Source organism: Papaver somniferum, chromosome 5, assembly GCF_003573695.1.
Source record: "Papaver somniferum cultivar HN1 chromosome 5, ASM357369v1, whole genome shotgun sequence".
NCBI classification, from domain to species: domain Eukaryota; kingdom Viridiplantae; phylum Streptophyta; class Magnoliopsida; order Ranunculales; family Papaveraceae; genus Papaver; species Papaver somniferum.
In genome coordinates this window covers 78,500,594-78,518,878 of record NC_039362.1, presented here as the reverse complement: position 1 = coordinate 78,518,878, position 18,285 = coordinate 78,500,594, and the positions used below count along the sequence as shown (strand labels likewise).

General features: G+C 35.8%; 1 pseudogene; it reads left to right on the top strand.

The window, feature by feature from the left end:
- The first annotated feature begins 8,379 nt into the window (after window positions 1-8,379).
- Window positions 8,380-18,285, top strand: part of LOC113277564 — a 28,074-nt pseudogene continuing 18,168 nt past the window's right edge.

The following is an 18,285-nucleotide window of genomic DNA, read 5'->3' as shown; positions in this document are numbered from 1 at the left end:
ATGATTTGAGAATGTAAAATATAAAAAGTATTCTATGAACATCGGAGGCGAAATTTAGATTTATGATTTAGAGTTTTTTATGATGATTTTGGTGAACAAACATAATTTTCGAACAAACATTTTAGAATGCAAATACATTTTCCCGGTCAATAAGGTTTTATATCGGGAATTGAGTGAAGTTGTTGTCTTTGTAGGTAGTTGTCGCGAAACAACTCGGCATTGATGGTCTTTCAGGAAAAAGAATGTAATAGTACTTGAGAGAGCGATAATGTTCTCTTACGCGGGTACACCAATTGCCTTTATATAATACGGGTGATCCAACAATCATGATCATATTGTCTTATACGTTCCGGTATCATCCTCGAATAATTTGGTTTTTTTCCTTATCAGTCGTGCTAAAAACAACCAATTACATCTTTCATAATACAATGTTGTATGTTTTGTGAAGATTATTTTTTTACTTGGTCAATAAAACTCACTAAAAAGCAAAAATTATTATTATCCACTATTATTACCAACACCCACCACCATAAAAACCATCCACCGCCACTATTTCTTCCACCAATAGTAATGTTACCTCCTCCACCATTCACAAACACCCGCCACCGCTTATACTAACCCTACTTCCACTACCACCATTAGAATTAATATAGTTTTTAATAAAATTATTTATTAATTAAATTATATATTTATGTTAGATTATTAAAGGGACATTTATAGTAGAAATTTAATTAATCATTATGAACAATCAATGAGACACTAATTAATAAAACATTTAAAAAAGGTTAAGTTGAACAAACCCCAGCAGTAAATTTATCTTTCCCAAGGACAAATCCTGACCACACTTTACATAGACAAATCGATATGTTCTGATCTTGATTCGTGTCGTTCGTTTAGATAATACATAACCTGGCAATTGATTGCACCAATTTTTTAAAATGGACATGTGTTTTATCGAGTTTATTTTAACATTAGAATGAGCAACCACGTTTTATACTTTATAATATAATGTTATACATTTTATGGCGTTACGAAATTAGCATAATATGTTTTTGTTCACCAATACCCGCCACCACCATAAAACCATACGAATCCATTTTTTTATCCACCACCACCTAGTGGCAGATTCAAGGCTTGACTAACCTGGCTCTAACCCCCTTTTTTTTAATAACTACATAAATTTTTTAGTTTATTTTATAAATAGTACTTTGTTCATATATATTTATGGTTTAGTCCACCAAAGTTTACATGTTTCTTTAAAAAAAAAAATTAGGCCTCCTCAATGTCAATTTTTGACTCCACCACTGCCACCATCACTGCCGCCCATCCATGTAGGTTGTTGGACGCAATTATAATTTTCAATCACAAATGCCATGTATGAGGTTTAGATTGAACAAAATGTCGTCAATTGATTAGTTTCATTATTTTTTTTCGTGTATATATTCTTTTTTGTATTGCAATCAATTTTATACGATATAGTACCAAAGATAACAGGGGCATCATTTGGGTGATCCAACTACGATCATGAAAATATTGTCTTGTATGATATCATACCTGAAATATATGGTACCTTCCTTTATCAAAAGTGTTAAAAACAACCAACCACATCTTCCACACTGATGTTATCGATGTTGTAACGACAACATAAAATTAATATTGTCTATCACTACCCACCAGCACTCACCGTCACTACTTCTTCCACCACAAACCAGGGGCGGAGCCAGGATTTTGAGGAAAGAGGGAGAAAAAATTCTTGGCAAGTTGGATACATGTGAAAAATGGACTTTGTATCCCATTTTACGATAAAAGAACAAAAATAAATATAATTGTGCTTGACTCCGCACTTAACCACCACTAATCTTTCGGCCTCCGCCTCTTCTACTACTCATTGTCGCCAAAAAATGTCTATTGACAGTATTTATCAAAATTACTTATTAATAGAAATAAATATTATAATTAATTAAGAAAATATTTATAATTAAAAAATGATTAGTCATTTATTATGAGGAATTAGTGAAACATTAATTAATAAAACACTTTATAATGAATAGATTATTTATTATGTGCAATTAGTGAAACACAAATTAATAAATCAATTATGGTATTTAAGTTGAACAAACCACCACGGTTGATTTATCTTTTCTATTAATTCCAACCAAGGTGGAACACTGGTTAGAGGCCACTCTTATGACACAATAGGTTATGAGTTTGAACCTCCCCGTTATAATATTTGAAATTCCATATCTTGACTTGAGTATTCATTTTTAATTAGTGATATTGTAATTAATGCCACGCGTGCGAGTTGTAGGGGGTGGTCAGGAGAATCACATCCCTTGAATTATCTTTGCCAGGACAAATCCTGACCACCACTAACACAGGCAAACTTATCCTAGCTTTGTTTTGTACTAATGAAATGTAATCAATTTTCTTTTAATACTAAAAACCGTGATTTATTCTATCATGTATTATAGATAGTTGGGATCACATTTAGGTGATCCAACGGTCATGATCATGTTGTCTTATATGATTTAGTATCCTCCTCAAAATATTTGTGTTTTGTCCTTACCAGTTGTGTCAAAAACAGCCAACTACATCTATCACAATAAAATGTTTCCCATTTTGTAAAGACACAAAACTATTATTATCCACTACTATTCACTAACATCCACCACCGTACGTAAAAACCATCCACGCCCACTATTTTTTCCACCACCAGTAATGTTACCACCTCCACCACTCACAAATACCCGCCATTGTTTCCGCCACCCACTGCTTCTTTCACTACCACCATTAAAAATTATTTAATATAATTTTTAACCAGGGTCACTGTAGTACAATGGTAAAGTCATTAGGTGATGATACCAGTTACCTTAGTTCGAAACTCGTCAGCACCAAATTCTTTACCGATCTATATGTATAGTTTTTAATAAACTTATTTATTAATAAAAATATGCATTTATTAGATTCATCAAATGAACATTTATCATGAAAAATTAAATAATCATTCAAGCAATTAATAGGACACTAATCAATAAAGTATTTATAATGGTTAGTTGAAGAAACCATGGCCATAGATGCATCCCTCCTAGACAAATCTCAACCGCTCTTTATCTAGCCTAACTTAGCCAAGCTTTGTTTTGTATTCTAGATAATGCTAACCAAAACTCGAAAAATAATAATTTTAAAAAATTATATATGTGTGTGAATTTTTTTAATCATACTGGATTGCTATGAATATCTTGTTGGAAGGTTCAACATAATTAATAGTTCATGACATGGCACAACCTTCTTATCCGGTTTGGATGGTATTTGCGTCTGATGATGTTGCATTTCTTAATTATTAAATAAACATCAATCGTTAAACAAGCACGACAAAATCATTACCTAGGAATTTAGCGTTTCACTAATTCTTGACCCCCTAGGTAATCTTTTTACTTTTTGTAGTCTTCTAATTCATGATCGAGATGATATATGTATTGCAGGACGGAACTCTTATAGCCAGATAATATCGTGATATTATTTTTTAGAAGCATATCGTGATGGTCGCTTATCGAAAGATATATTTGGTTATCCTACAATTATTACTTTTTAGTTTATAGCACTCATCTGCTAATAAATATGTCGAGCAGTGGTGTAGATTTCCATTCCATACCTCTCGCATAAGTGATCAACCTAAATGAATTTTGAGACCATCCTATTATCACTGAGTCAAAACCTCGACAACTACTCTTATAACAATTATTATTGTTCACATTCCAACTTGCACTTTTAAGTTTTAACTATTGTTTATATTATAAAACTCAACATGTCCGTTCTTAATAAATAATCTAGAAGTATCTCAATCGATATTGATGCATGTTTTGACCTTCCAATTAATTATATGTAAACCATAGTTTCACTATACTTAAGTTCTTCATCCCAAAAAATGCACTTCAGAGATGCTATATAATATTTGAACTTGGTATAATATGACGTACAACAATGGGTAACATGATTATTCAATTGTATCAATTATTTTTGTTACTCATGGATCTTACAAAAATAAAAAAAGTTTTAGAGTTACTGCTTCCTTTCTTATAATCTTAACCTCTTGCCAAAAAACATCTATTTTATTTCCTTTTTTTTCTAGCCTATTTATTAAATATTGTCATTAGTCATCCTTTTAAATACTATATACGTAGAAACTTTATAGTATAACTCTTTGTTTTAGTTGAGCACATACCTTTTCTTCATGTCATCAATATCTGGCATGTCTAAGACTACAAATATTTTTGTGTCCTTCCCAGAAGATTGAAAACTCAATCCCAACACATTCCCCGAAATGATAAAATAGCCAATTTAATTTTTAAAAAAGTTATGACATGGATTACCATTGAATTTTATCTAGCACTGTGGAACTTACCATAAGAGCGACCTACATGTCCTCAATTTTTCAACATTTTGTCTATAATTAGTGTTGCAACGTATCCCTACTCGCAATTGTGGTTTACTTATTGTTTTTCTTTTGTATCCGTTCGTTGCAACTTGATTAGATGTTTCATACCTGAGTTCAGGTTATGATACATTAACATTCCATTACATTTGCATGCATACTATTGATCAATGGAGAGAATCCAGTTAAAAACATAATAAGAATAATATAGAAAGATTCGCATTTTTGATGAATTACCCACAAAATGAATAAAATATTTCGCGAGATCCAGTCTCTATGGGTGACACATGTATGATCTTTCAAGTGTAATCTGAAATTTCCTAGAACAAGTATCCATTTACCATCTAAAGTCGAAATCGTGAAGTGTGTTTTAGTTATCTTTGCCTCGGTTTTTATTATGCCTAACTTCCACATCACTAAGATTCGAGCACCTTTCTTTTAGGGATTCTTCAATTTTGTTATACCCATATTATTGTTGCTTAAAAATAAAAAGGAAGTAAGGTCAAATGTAAATATATCATCTAATTCAAAGAATACGATGTCGTTATACTTAAAATGTTGTAGATCACAGGGATAAACTATCAAGCCTTTTTGCACTCAATTTTATTTTGATGTTCGTCAATATGAACTTAGAAAAAACATTAGGAACTCCAAATAGGTTAGTTTATTTTATGTTTCATTTTATTCACGATTGTTGAGAGATCAATTTTAATGTTAACTGAATGATAATTCCATTGTCTAAGCGATTTTTTTCTTATATTTAGATATACTCAGAGCATATGAAGTTTATAGTTCCACAATATTTCTTTATGTAACCGATTTAGTATCAAGTTTATTGGAAAAAAAATCGGTTATTCAGTGGTATTTATCCATGGAAGTGGTTCATAAGTATTCAGACTTATACCCAAAAACTTGACAGTTGGTCCACACTAATCCTGCCTATAATATATTTATGGTCAATAATTAGTTTTGTTTTCCGTACTAATAACGTATGTTCTTACAACTTAGAAGCAACATCTAGATGCTAGAATATCTATAGACATTTTATTTTATCCCCGAAAATTGTATGATCTCCATTAAATTTCATATTAGTTTCCAATAACATAGTACGCTTTACTTCAATACTTGGAGCTCTATTTTTAGGATGCGAAGACTCCGGCTTAAGATATTGAATATATGATTTCGGAATTTACCTTAAGTTAATTCCCGTGACTTTCCAATTCTGGTGGTGTGGCTATTTTATGACTTGTATCAGAATTAGGAACTGGCTTGCGAAATGAAAGCTATCAGTTCTTTGGTATTTTTCTGGATACTGTGTTGTTGTTCTAACCAAAACTTGTTGTTTTGTTGAAATAGGTAAAACCTATTTATACAAGTCATATTGAACGCACCCTGATCTCGTAGAAAGTGGGAGTGATTGAGTAATGGAGAAGTGGGGTTATGTGTAAATGCCAGAGACCACGTTCCCACTATGGAGGAAACTGGTTAGTTTACACCCACTACTTCTTACCGCCACTAACTTCCCTGCTTTCTGAAACTTTCTTATAAAGGCTGTGTTGCACGCCGCACGCTGTAAACCGCCAGATCAATACCCTGATGAGCATCCCCCAGTTTGTGACATGTTTGATGTCTCGAGTGTTTTCATGGAAAACATGTAGCAGATTGCTATGTGTGGCAAGTCAAAGTCAGGAGACTTGCCACAGGATAATAGCATGTGATGCTATTAGGCTTGTCTTACTTGGTCGCCCAAAACTTGCCACAGGTCTGTCAATTCTGTGGCGAATTTGGACGGCTGAGATCGTAACTCATGAGAAAGGGTGTCCATTGATTATGGCCACATTCTGTTGGCGCCTGATAGTAGCACATTGGCGGCATTGGCTCATGCCAATGGCGTAGTGGCATATAGCGGCATGCCAGTGGCATAGTGGCGCCTGGCGTAGCCATAGCAGCTATTTGGCATATTGGTGTTAGACCCAAATATGGCTCCGGCAACATTGACCATGTTGCTATATCAAACTTAAGGCCTTAGGAGAATTACTTGACATAGTTGGCGTGGCAACTTTAGCTAAATTAGGGTTTGGCATATCAAAACCCTAATTAGCGCATGTCGCATGGCCGAGGCACGGTGGTGCTTTATGCAATCAGTGCCATGGCCATATTAAAGGAATTATGGAAGGCTATAATATTGGAATAACCACAGGCGCAAGGATGGCCACGAGTGATTATAGAATGGCGATGTTTTTAGGGTTTGTCGGGTCCCACATGGCTTGTGGCATGTTGTAGGGCCAAAGTGGAGTAATTGGGCCACGACTGGAAATTAGGGTTTGACTAACGCCACTAAGGCAGAGCCGTATTTATAATACCCTAATTGGAATATGTTATGGCGTTTGGCCTAGCACGTTGGCGCGCTATTTATGGCATGTTGACACGTTCGACATGCTAATGCGGCAAAGTGACACGTTTGGCATGTTCGGCATGCTACTGCGGAAAAGTGGCACGTTTGGCATGTTTGGCATGCAAATTAGCGTATTGGTGCGGCTTTGGAAAGCCAATTTGGCATTGTGACTATCTGGTGCAATTTTTGCCTCTTTTAATATTGTGGCTGGTTTATAGCGACCTGATTGGTCAATAGAAAAGGGGGCCACCAAACGTGGGCGTGGTCACACTTCTAGTGTGCGTGTGGTGGATTTAAAGTGACCTGATTGGTCGATGGGAAATAGGGCCGGCAAGTATGGGCCCAACCACAACTCATATGCGTGTGGCGGGTTTAAGGCGACCTGATTGGTCGACGGGAAATAGGATTGGTCGAGCAGCATGGGGTGTGGCCACTTGCAAGTGGCGTCAGCTGGCCTATGGCATGGCCACACATCCCTTTGTTGCTGCTCCTATTTTGCGGCTCCTTTTATTCCTTTTTTTCTGATTGTAGGTAGGATTTTGCACCTACTAATCCATGGCGGATTAATTTCCTAGTTCGTCTAGGCTTAATTTTGACATGCGAGGTCTAATATACTGCGCAGGGCGCAAAACCCTAATTTTGCAAATTAGTCAGGATAATATCTGAATCTTGTGAATTATCACAAAATTGATTGAATTATATGTGTTGACATAAAGTTCTTTAAGTTTATTTCCAGAGAGCAGTATGGTTTCCGATTGAGTACTTTTATGCAAGGACCTTAACCTTGATACTTGGAAATTCGTGCTACTCTGCTGCGAGTGAAAACAAGTTGTCATGCCATATCAATATTATGGATTCAGGAGGGGAACATAGCATAGGAAAAATACTCGGCAGGCTCCGGCATTAGTGAGTAATGCTCAATATTTAGAGTACTATTATGGTATCAAATTAACCTCGTTAAATTATCGTCTCTTTTATTCTAGTTTGTGGTTATTTTCAATATTTAAAGTGCTATTATGTAGCTGTGCTAAACTCTTTCGCGGGTTTTAGAGCAACAGTTCACTAATTTCGTAACAAAATATGATACGTAAGTACACACTTCTTTTCCCATGTGAGCAAAAGCAATGAGAGGGGACATTGGCCCATACACATTGTGCAAAATGTCTGAATAATAATCTTTGAAAATGAAAAATTTGTGATGCTAATTTTTTCAAGCCTAAAACGCACTGCAGACTCAAATATAATTCTTTCATGGCAAATCAACACGGTACCTTTTTAGGATTTCACAATCATAGCCAGCTGCTCTAAACAAGAACTTGATCGTATTAATTTAGTTGTTGATTATCTTTGACCACTAGGTAAAATCATAGACATCAAACTAGTAGCTCTGACCCTTCGTTCAGTGAAAAGATAAATGCATTACTCATAAAAACAGTGCGCAATACATTTTAAGTATATATATAGGATCATCTATAAGAGAGAAAGAAACACAAGTACTTCGCATTCTGAATTTCCGATAAGAAATTGATTCATTAATTAATTTAGAAAAATCATGGAGAAAGAAAAACTTGTGAAGCTAGGTAATGGTATGGCAATACCAAGTGTTCAGAATTGGCTAAACTCACGCTTGCCGAAATTCCATCTCGATACGTATGCACCGATGAAAACCTTATGTTGCCTATGGGCGCATCTGTAATAATGATCATGAAACCGTTCCTGTCATCAATATAAAAAATTTAGGGCTATTTTGCGTTTCCTCCCCTTCCAAGATCGCTAATTAGCGTTTCCTCCCTAAATAGATTAAAATTAGTGTTTCCTCCCATCGTTAGTTTTTCCATCCAATTTTCAGTTAGTTGAGTCAGCGAAAAAATACGCGTGGGAAATTTACACATGTGTCAGATAATGCTACCAAAATACCCTCATTTGTTTCATTAAATTAAATCAAATCCATCATTCCCTTCACAATCAGAATTGATTTTACTTCTTCGTCTCGTCAACAGGTCTCCGTCCCAATTAAAAAAAATTCGTCTGTTCTTAGTGAAAGAATATAATAGTTGCAGTTGAAGGAAGGTAATGGCTCGACTTAATGGTGAAGGAAGAGAATAACTTGATAGCTGGAATTAATGGTGAGGGAAGATTGAGCTTGCAGACGAAAAATGAGTTTGGACATCAAAATATGTGGTTTCCATCTGTGAATGATTCTCTAGATGGGATTGATCGATGAGAAGTAAACTTCCAGGCGATTTGTCAGGAGATTTAGTGAAGATTTGATCGATAAATCAGGAAAGAAGAAATGATGTTTTTTCCGTTGAAGATGATAATGGTGTTGTTGTTGAATCGAATGAATGGTGTTATTTATGAATGTTATATGGTTTATGAGATATGGGTTTGATTTGAAATTGAATTCTGCAAGAAAGGAGATAGAGAATGACATACATATCATAGAGATTATTTCTATATTATTACAGTCGTACACAACAGGTGTATGAGAAAATGCCTGAGCACCTAATTCTTACTGCCAAGACTTGTCGTGATCTAGACATGGTCCCTGAGTGTATTTACAACGTGAGGTTGCGATTCTTTTGTTTTCCCATTACTCCAGTGACCCCATTTTCTTGACAAGGCTTATCATGTATACTAACACATTATAACCACATCCATTGATACTTTATAATGTTGCAGAGGTATGTAATTTTATTCTTGAGATCTAATAACTTAATATATAAGATTATATATTAATTCTGATCCTTCGGTGGTTACTTAATTGGTATAGGACAGACGGATATTCAGTAGGAAGTATTTTCGAAAATAAGAACACAGAGGTTGTGTATGAATCATATGTGGGTTTTGTCGAGAAGTGGCTGGTTTTTGAGTAATGAATTGAAGAGAAACAAGGGTTTGATGTTGCCTGTGAGTTGTTGTTACAGGTCTTGGGAGGTTTTTAAGAAGGGGTTAGATGATATTTCAGAAGTCAACAAGAAACTGAAGTGGCTCGAGTTTGCCTATGAAAAATGATCCCCAAAACTATTATTGTGAAATCTTGGGTTTGATCATTGCGAAAGAAGATTTTGAACAAAAGGAAGAAAGATGAGATTTCGGGTTTACATGGATTTCAACGATTGAGTTCAATCCGAAAGAATCCATTCCGATCGGTGATGGCGTGCTGGTGCCGGAGAAGAAGGAGAATATCTGGTATTCTTAGACACATAAGTTGGAAACATGTTTAAAGTTTGTTTAGAGTTAGGGGTATTTTGGGCAGAAGATGGAACACGTGTAAAATTTACGCCACGCGTGCATGAGTGCTGACTCAGCTAACCGAACAATGGATGGAAAAACTAACGACGGGAGGAAACACTAATTTTAAACTATTTGGGAAGGAAACGCTAATTAGCAATCTTGGAAGGGGAGGAAACGCAAAATAGCCCAAAAATTTATTATCTCCAGAACCCGTAATCGGAAAGTTAGAATTGGATAGGCTTCATTCTGCTTGCAAAGAATGGGGTTTCTTTCAGGTATATATGTCGTAAATACAAGCATTGTGATTGCATCCAGTAGTTGTACTTTGTTACACTAATTATTAGCTAGTGATAATCTTCCTTTACATATATATGTTGCAGGTAGTAAACCATGGAGTCGACGTTTCATTGGTGGATAGTGTAAAATCAGAAATTCAAGGTTTCTTTAACCTTTCTATGGATGAGAAAACTAAATATGAACAGGAAGATGGAGATGTAGAAGGATTTGGACAACGCTTTATTGCATCAGAGGACCAAGAACTTGATTTATTTATTTTTTGATAAAAAGGATAATTACTGACAAATAACATAGAGTGATGGAGCCTCCCACAGTTGAGGACTTTGAGATCTTCCTCCAACTATAGCTAGTCTTTGGAGGTCAGGATAATCACCAACTTTAAAAGTTTTATAAAAGACATTTTCAAAGGAGTTTAATTTCAAAATAATTTGATCAACTAAAGAGTTTGTCCTCGAACTGGTTCTCCTTTGACCACCTTGAAGTGCTCTAGTGATGTTTGATTGCTTCCTAGCAGCTTTAGGACCCTGCAGTTGAGGTGTGAGGCCCAATCTAGAGCTTCATGCACAGCTAGGCAGTCCCCTTCTTCTCTTCCATGGGTTCTGGCTCTCCTGGTTTTCCTGCCAATGATTTCTCCGTTGGGACCTATAATGCAAACACCAATTCCTGTTAGCCATGTTACAGAGTTATAAGCAGACTTACAAGCAAAAGAGACAATTGTGGGAAGGTTTTGATCAGCAATTTCAATGCTTCTGGCAGCATTTCCATTCACCACTTTAGGTTGAAGCCCCACATTCATATTCAGGTGGCTAATAATCTGTTTTCTTGTGTATCTTGGGCAAGGTTTGGAGTTCTTGAACACTGTGTCGCACCTCGCCTTCCAAATGAACCAACACATCGTAGCACAAACAGTCGCCCAAGGACCCATTGAGTTTGAGGAATGTTCCTAGTGAACCAGCTATTGCACCACTCAGCCAAATTGGTGAAACCATTTCTAGCAGTATCTAGATTTAAGGAACAATAGGCTTAAACAACACGAGTAAAATCACACTGCATTAGAGAGTGCTCTCCAGTTTCCGGGTGGTTATTGCACATAGTACATATAGGTTTAACATGTTTAGTATATCTAGCAAGGTAACCATTGTAAGTTAAAAGATTGTTTTTCATTTTCCACACAAAAAATTTAATTCTGGGAACAGTGTTGAGATCCCGGATTTTCATGGCTAATCTATCAGTAACTTGTTCCCTTTTTCGACCAAGCAAATTATAAAGAGATTTACTGGAAAAATTACCTTGAGGATGGTCAGTCCATCTCAAAATATCTTCAGAGTTTTTATTAGGTGTGATAGAAAGGATTCTAGTTATAATGTTCCACTCAAACAATTGAGTTAGCACAACCATGTTCCAACCAGTATCATTCATTAAATCTTTAACTAAAGTGTAATTATTATTAACTCCTAGACTATCCAGTTGGATTGGTTTTCCATCAACATATGGAATCCAGTTGTCCTTCCAGATGTGGACCGTATTACCATTGCCATTCTGCCAAATGCTAAACTCCTTAAGGATCATAAGGCCTTTATACACACCCTTCCATGCCCAGGAAGAGCCATCATTACAGGTGGCATGAAAAGAGTTAGAATTTGGGAAGTATCTCCCTTTCATAGTTTTAGAGAAGATAGAGTTAGGTTTGTGGAAGAGCCTCCACCCATTTTTATCCATTAGCGACAAGTTCATAATTTCAAGTTTCTTTAAGCCATTTCCTCCCTTTTCTTTAATTTTACATAGACCATCCCATCCAGCCATGTATATCCCCTTTTTAGGACCCAATTTCCCCCACCAGAAATCTCTGATTATGCTAGTGACCCTTTTAATAGTTGTTTTGGGAAGGATGAAGGTAGTCATAGTGTACATAGGGACTGACTCAAGCACAGCTTCTTCCATTACTCTTCTACTAGGAGGAGACATGGCCTCACTTTTCCAACCCTTAAGTCTCCCTTCCATTTTCTCAGGCAAATTCTCAAAGCAAGCTATTTTAAATTTTTTGGTGAATAACATGCCTCCTAAATATTTATCATCTAATCTATTTTTTTTAACTTTTAGAATGTTTATTATGTCCCTGCCAAGGTTGTTTTGGATGTGAGGTGTGTAGAAAATACCGGATTTAAAGAAATTAATCATCTGACCAGAAGTGCTACCATAGTCTTCAAGGATGGTCAAAATATTTTTACTTTGGGTGATGGTAGCTTTAGAAAAGATTAAGCAATCATCAGCGAATATTAAATGACTGATGGAAGGGCAATTTTTGTTTATTTTTAAATCCAGTAATTAGCCCTCTCTGCTCAGCATTAGATAAAGTCCTAGAGAAGGACTCCATACAAAGAATGGACAGGTAAGGAGACAAGGGGTCTCCTTGTATCAGACCTCGAGAGGGCTTGAAAGGGATGCAAGGAACACCATTAACCAGAATAGCAGACTGACTATAGGTGATACACTGGAAAATAAGATTGCACCAGGCCTCACAGAATCCCATTCTGCGAAGGATGTCTATGAGAAAGTTTCATTCAACCCGATCAAAATCCTTAGACATGTCGATTTTAAGACCCATAAAATCAGTCTTGCTCTTTCTTTTCTTTCTCATAGCGTGAATTATCTCATGAGCAACAAGAATGTTATCTGAGATAAGTCGTTGTTTCACAAAAACAGACTGATATGGAGAAATTAGCCTATCAAGAAAGGGTTTTATCCTATTGGCTATGACTTTAGAGATTATTTTATACACTACATTGCACAAACTTATAGGTCTGTAATCTCCAGGTCCTGCTGGATTTAAGACTTTAGGGATCAGAGAAATATAAGTTTGGTTTAACCTAGTTAACATATGACCACTATTGAAAAAAGCCAGGACAGTATCAATGATGTCTTTTTTGACAATATTCCAGTTTTTTTGAAAAAAGCATGCTGGAAAACCATCAGGGCCAGGACTGGAGTTTGGCTGCATGCCAAACAGAGCCTCATGGATCTTCGCTTCAGAAGGTGGTTCCATGAGTTTCACATTTTCAACATCAGTAATTAAAGTGGGGACTACGTTAACAATGTCATGATTAATGACCAGGAAAGAAGTAGTCAGGAGAGTTTCAAAATGCACATTTAAACAGTTAGAAATTTTATCTCTACCCTCAACCCAGACATTGTTGGAATCATACAAACCTTGAATGTTATTACGTCTTTGAAGAATTATGGCATTTTGGTGAAAGAAGTGTGTATTCCTATCTCCTAAGAAGATGGTGTTTTCTCTACCTTTTATTTTCCAGAGTTCTTCTTCATAATCATGGAGTTTTTGTATGTCATCCTTACTCTCAATCAGAGTTTGGTCATTAAGTCTAACATTAGGATTATCCATAATACTGTCTAACTTTTTATTCATCTTGTTTAAATTGTGATTTATTTTACCAAAATCATTTCTGTTCCACAGACTGACTTCTCTTTTAACAGTAGCTAGTCTGTTGACAAGGACAAAAGCTTTACAGCCTTGGAAGTTGGTCTCCCAAGAAGACTTTATTAGGTCTCTGCATTTCTGCTCCTTTTGGTACATCCCAAAGAACTTAAAAGGTTTATGTCCCTCTTGACAAGGGATGGTCGTGTTTAAAAGAATGACGGAATGATCAGAGCCTAAGTGATTTAAGTGTCTGAGACTGGCAGAAGGAAATTGGGTTAGCCAAAGGCCATTTTCCAGTCCTCTATCAAGCCTTTCCTCTATGTGATTAACTCCCTCTTGATGGTTAGACCAAGTAAAAGGTAAGCCTAAGAAACCTATGTCCTTCAAACCTAAGTTGTTAAACATAAAGTTAAATTTTCTTATCATAGATCCATTAGCTGGGTTACCACCACGTTTTTCAATACTATGGAGAATGACATTCAGATCCCCCATAACAATCCAAGGTTTATTTATACATTCCCCCATTTGATTGATAAATTGCCAGGACAAATCTTTTTTATAGTCCTAGTAAGGACTACCATTGTAGTTGCAGGAAATCCTACACTACACCCCTCATATGATTTCATTGTTGATCAGCTCATTTTAGGTTTACACTCTTAATTTTATTGATTAATTTTTGAATGTTCTTACAAGAAAGATAAAGAAGTCAAGAATGATCTCTACTCTGAACTTTCTCTCTCCTATTTACTTGTTTCTTACTCAAGAAAGATCTCCCCTCCTTTACAACTCGAATGACTATTTATAAGGAAATACATAGTGGATGACAGCTAATCTGTCCTTTATTTTCGGATATGGTTTGCGACATTCTCGCAACCTTAAAAATGTTAACTTCGCAAGCTCTCTAATTTTCGCAAGACTATCACATCTTTTTCATGATCCTTGCTGACGTTGTTTCTGAAACTTTTCTGCGACGTTATTGTGCAATACCATTGATAATTTCGCTGAGATATAATTGTTGCGAGAATCTGATCCTACATCTTGCCTCTTCTCAAATCTTCTCTGCAAAGTAGAGAATGATGTGAGAAATGTCGCAACTGCTTATCTTTTCATATTCCACATTTATCACACGTACTCTCTCTTCCATTTATTTCTTTACACGTCTTATGTAACCGCTACCTTTCAACCGCACACATCTCTTCGTCTTAATGGTGTTTATTTCTTCGAGAAGTAAATTTTCTTTATATACTCTTCTCCCTCCCTCTTTCCACTTTTCTTTTTACTTTCTCTTCTATTTTTATTCTCTCATCTCTGCAACTCTGTCATTCTTCTACAAATTCTGTTGTTGTAATTTTTTTCTTCCTTCAATTCTTTTACTTTCCATACATTCCCATACTCTTTATTCAATCATGGCTCCAAGTGGTCATAGATATGAGAAGAATCTACAAGATGTCCAAAAAGATCTTGCTAATAGAGGTCTTACACTCTCCCCCATTCCTGGTGTGAATTCCAAATCAATTCTTTATGTCAAGCTTTTATCCAATCAAAATTGTGATGATCAATCAATCATAATTTTTCTAGGTCAAATTCTCGCAGTTCTCCCTATTCCTCTTTATAACCCAGACATTCCTTTATTGTATGAAATTCTCGCTCATCCAGGATTTTCACGAGCCATTTTCCAACTAAGTGGGGATTGCATCCGTCTGATACCAGAGTTCGCTAATCGTGGTGATGGTAGAGGATCTCTTTACTCCAATGAACTTAGGGATCCAAAATTCGCAGACCTAGAGATAGTTGCTGAGAAATATACAGTGGCGAATTTCTTTGAAAACTACGAACTTATCTCCATGAAGAAAGAGAATACTCGCTGGGGTATTCGATTAAGAAGAAAAGATAACATTGATGAAGCCAAAATTCTTATGCAAGATATTGACTGGCATTCTGGTAAAAACACAACTCCTCGCCAATCCAAAGATGAAAAATGGTGTGTGTTTCCTTTAATGCTAAAGGGTCCTTACATTGCTGGATCAAACGTTCTTCCTGCGAATCTCGCTGCATACCAACCTTGGGTTTTCTCCTGGACCGAGAAGGAGAAAGAGGTATACTTCTCCCCTTTAACTCATTTTATACTTCTTTATTGATTTTTACTATTCTGTTCGCTAACTCTTGCGATATTCCGCAGATCCAAAAACTAAAAGATAGTTATAACAAGACTGGGAAATCTAGTACTCTGTTAGCTCTTCACTCATATACAGATGAGGTAAGAAATTTTCTCTTATGACTTTAAATAGTACTGTTATTCCCATGCTCCCATTTCTTACTTCTATCTGTGTTCGAAGATTATTGCTGAAGTAGAAAATCTGCTGATGCTGCGAAGATTGGTGATAAAGGTAAAGGTGCTCTTCGCAGAGAAAAATCAACTAGTCCTCCTCCAAAGAAAATAAAAGTTCGTTGTTTTTTCTCCTTCAAATGTTCTTCCTAACGAAAATTCTGAAAGTGACAAGGATGATGAGGATAATGATGATCTCGCTGCAACTGAAGATTCTCCACCTGAATCTTCTATGGCTAAGCTTTCTGGCCTCTTTTCTGATTCTCTACAAGGAATGGGAGACAGCCAGTTCGCAAATACCTGCAAATCTCTCGCTACACTTTGTGATGTCCCTTTACTAGATGGTGATAGCTCTCTTCGCGGAGTTTCTAGATTAGTGTCTCCCGACTTCTTGCATTCTCTCAATAGTTTGGTATACTTTTATCTTTTTACTTCTTCATTGTTATAACTCAAAATCTCTTTCTATATTAATATTTTTTATTTCTTTTCGCAGGCTGGAAAAGCTTCTTTTGCGGTTGCCTCAGATCTAGAGAGAAGACGCGAAATTCTTGAAAAGAAGAATCTTCAATTTCACAAAAGGAATGAAGAATTGGAAGTTGAAGTTAAAGTTAAAGGTCTTCGCGAGAAGAATAGACAATTAGAAATTGATTCTTCCTCTTATAAGAACAAAATTTCTAGTCTTCAACAAGCTAATAATCAGCTTTACGGTATATTACTTTTCTCTTTTATCTTTATTCATTCATCTTATTGTTTTATCTTATTTAAATGATCCGTTTTGCAGACATTTATGGTCTTTCTGATGAAGCTACCCTTCTTCGTTCATTTCCTAATGCGACACAGGAATGAGATTTTGAAAAGAAACAAAATTCACTCCACAAAAGGTTGCGAAATTATATAATAAGAAAAAGTTTATGAAATCTGTCATTTGGATTCAAATAACAGAGGAAAGTATGGGAATGTATGAAATTAGAAAATGTTATTTGTCTCTATATGAGAGATTTACTCAAAAATTCAAGAATTAATGATTATATTAATTAACTGTATTGCAAAGAAGAATTGTTTTAATTTACGCAGGCCAAAATGAAAGAAACACAAATATACAGAAAGAAGAAATAAATGTACAAGTGTTACAAAGAATCAAAGAAGAAATAAAGACTATTTCTTGGTTAATCCTTGATTATCTTCATCAGACTTATTTCCTTCTTCATCTGCGTCAGAATCCTCATCACCATCAGAACTTCCATTACTATCGATTCTTCATCGTCAGCTTCACTATCAGAGATAATCAAACTGGGAGTATTTTGTGGGATTTCTTCTAAAAGACAAGGGTAATCAGAATGTGGGATATTATGGTCATCACAAACCATCTGGATGGTTTGATTGCGAAAATGCATAACGTCATTCTTAAAATTCTCAATGGTGATTTTGATTTGATTCTTCAATCTAGAATACTTGTCGTTGCGAGAAGAAAGATTCTTTGCGAGTTCCTCCTTTTCAGCTTCAAGTTCTTCAATCTTTTCACGATATCTATTTTCAGAATCTGCGAACAAAAGACGACCAATTATCAACTTGATGAAAATCCATAAGAAGAAAAAGATTAGTAAAGAAGAGCAATTAGCAACCTTCTCTGTCAGAAATCATGTCTCTAATCAAGGCTGTATGTTCAACTTGGAGGCTAACATTTACGCCTAAATCTTTTATAGCATCATCTAAAATTTTCGCAGCCCAGACAAATTCATCCTCACTACTTATGAGAAGACGAGAACGAATTTGATTTTCCCTTTCGCAGAGTTCAATATTCTTGCGGTTAGCTTCATCTCGCTCAAGTTGAACTTCAAGGAGAGCCTCTTGGAATTTCGCCAAAGCCTTGGCACCTTGATCAGAGATACGATCCTTATCATCTATGAGACCGCTAATCTTGGTTCTCTTAATCATTCATACATTTCTTGCTTTTATTACTTTTGCCCTCCTCTGCTTCTTTATGATTTTCTGCTACTGCGTCCTTGGTAATGGTATGTTCATCCTTTTTATCCTGAGCTAGCATTGATTTTGTAACATCTCTTCTCCTTTCTTTTTGATTGTATCCACCATCAACTTCTCACTTCTTTGTACATCTTTGATTTTGTGTCGCCAGTTTTCCTTCTTGTTTGATCTTCCTTCGC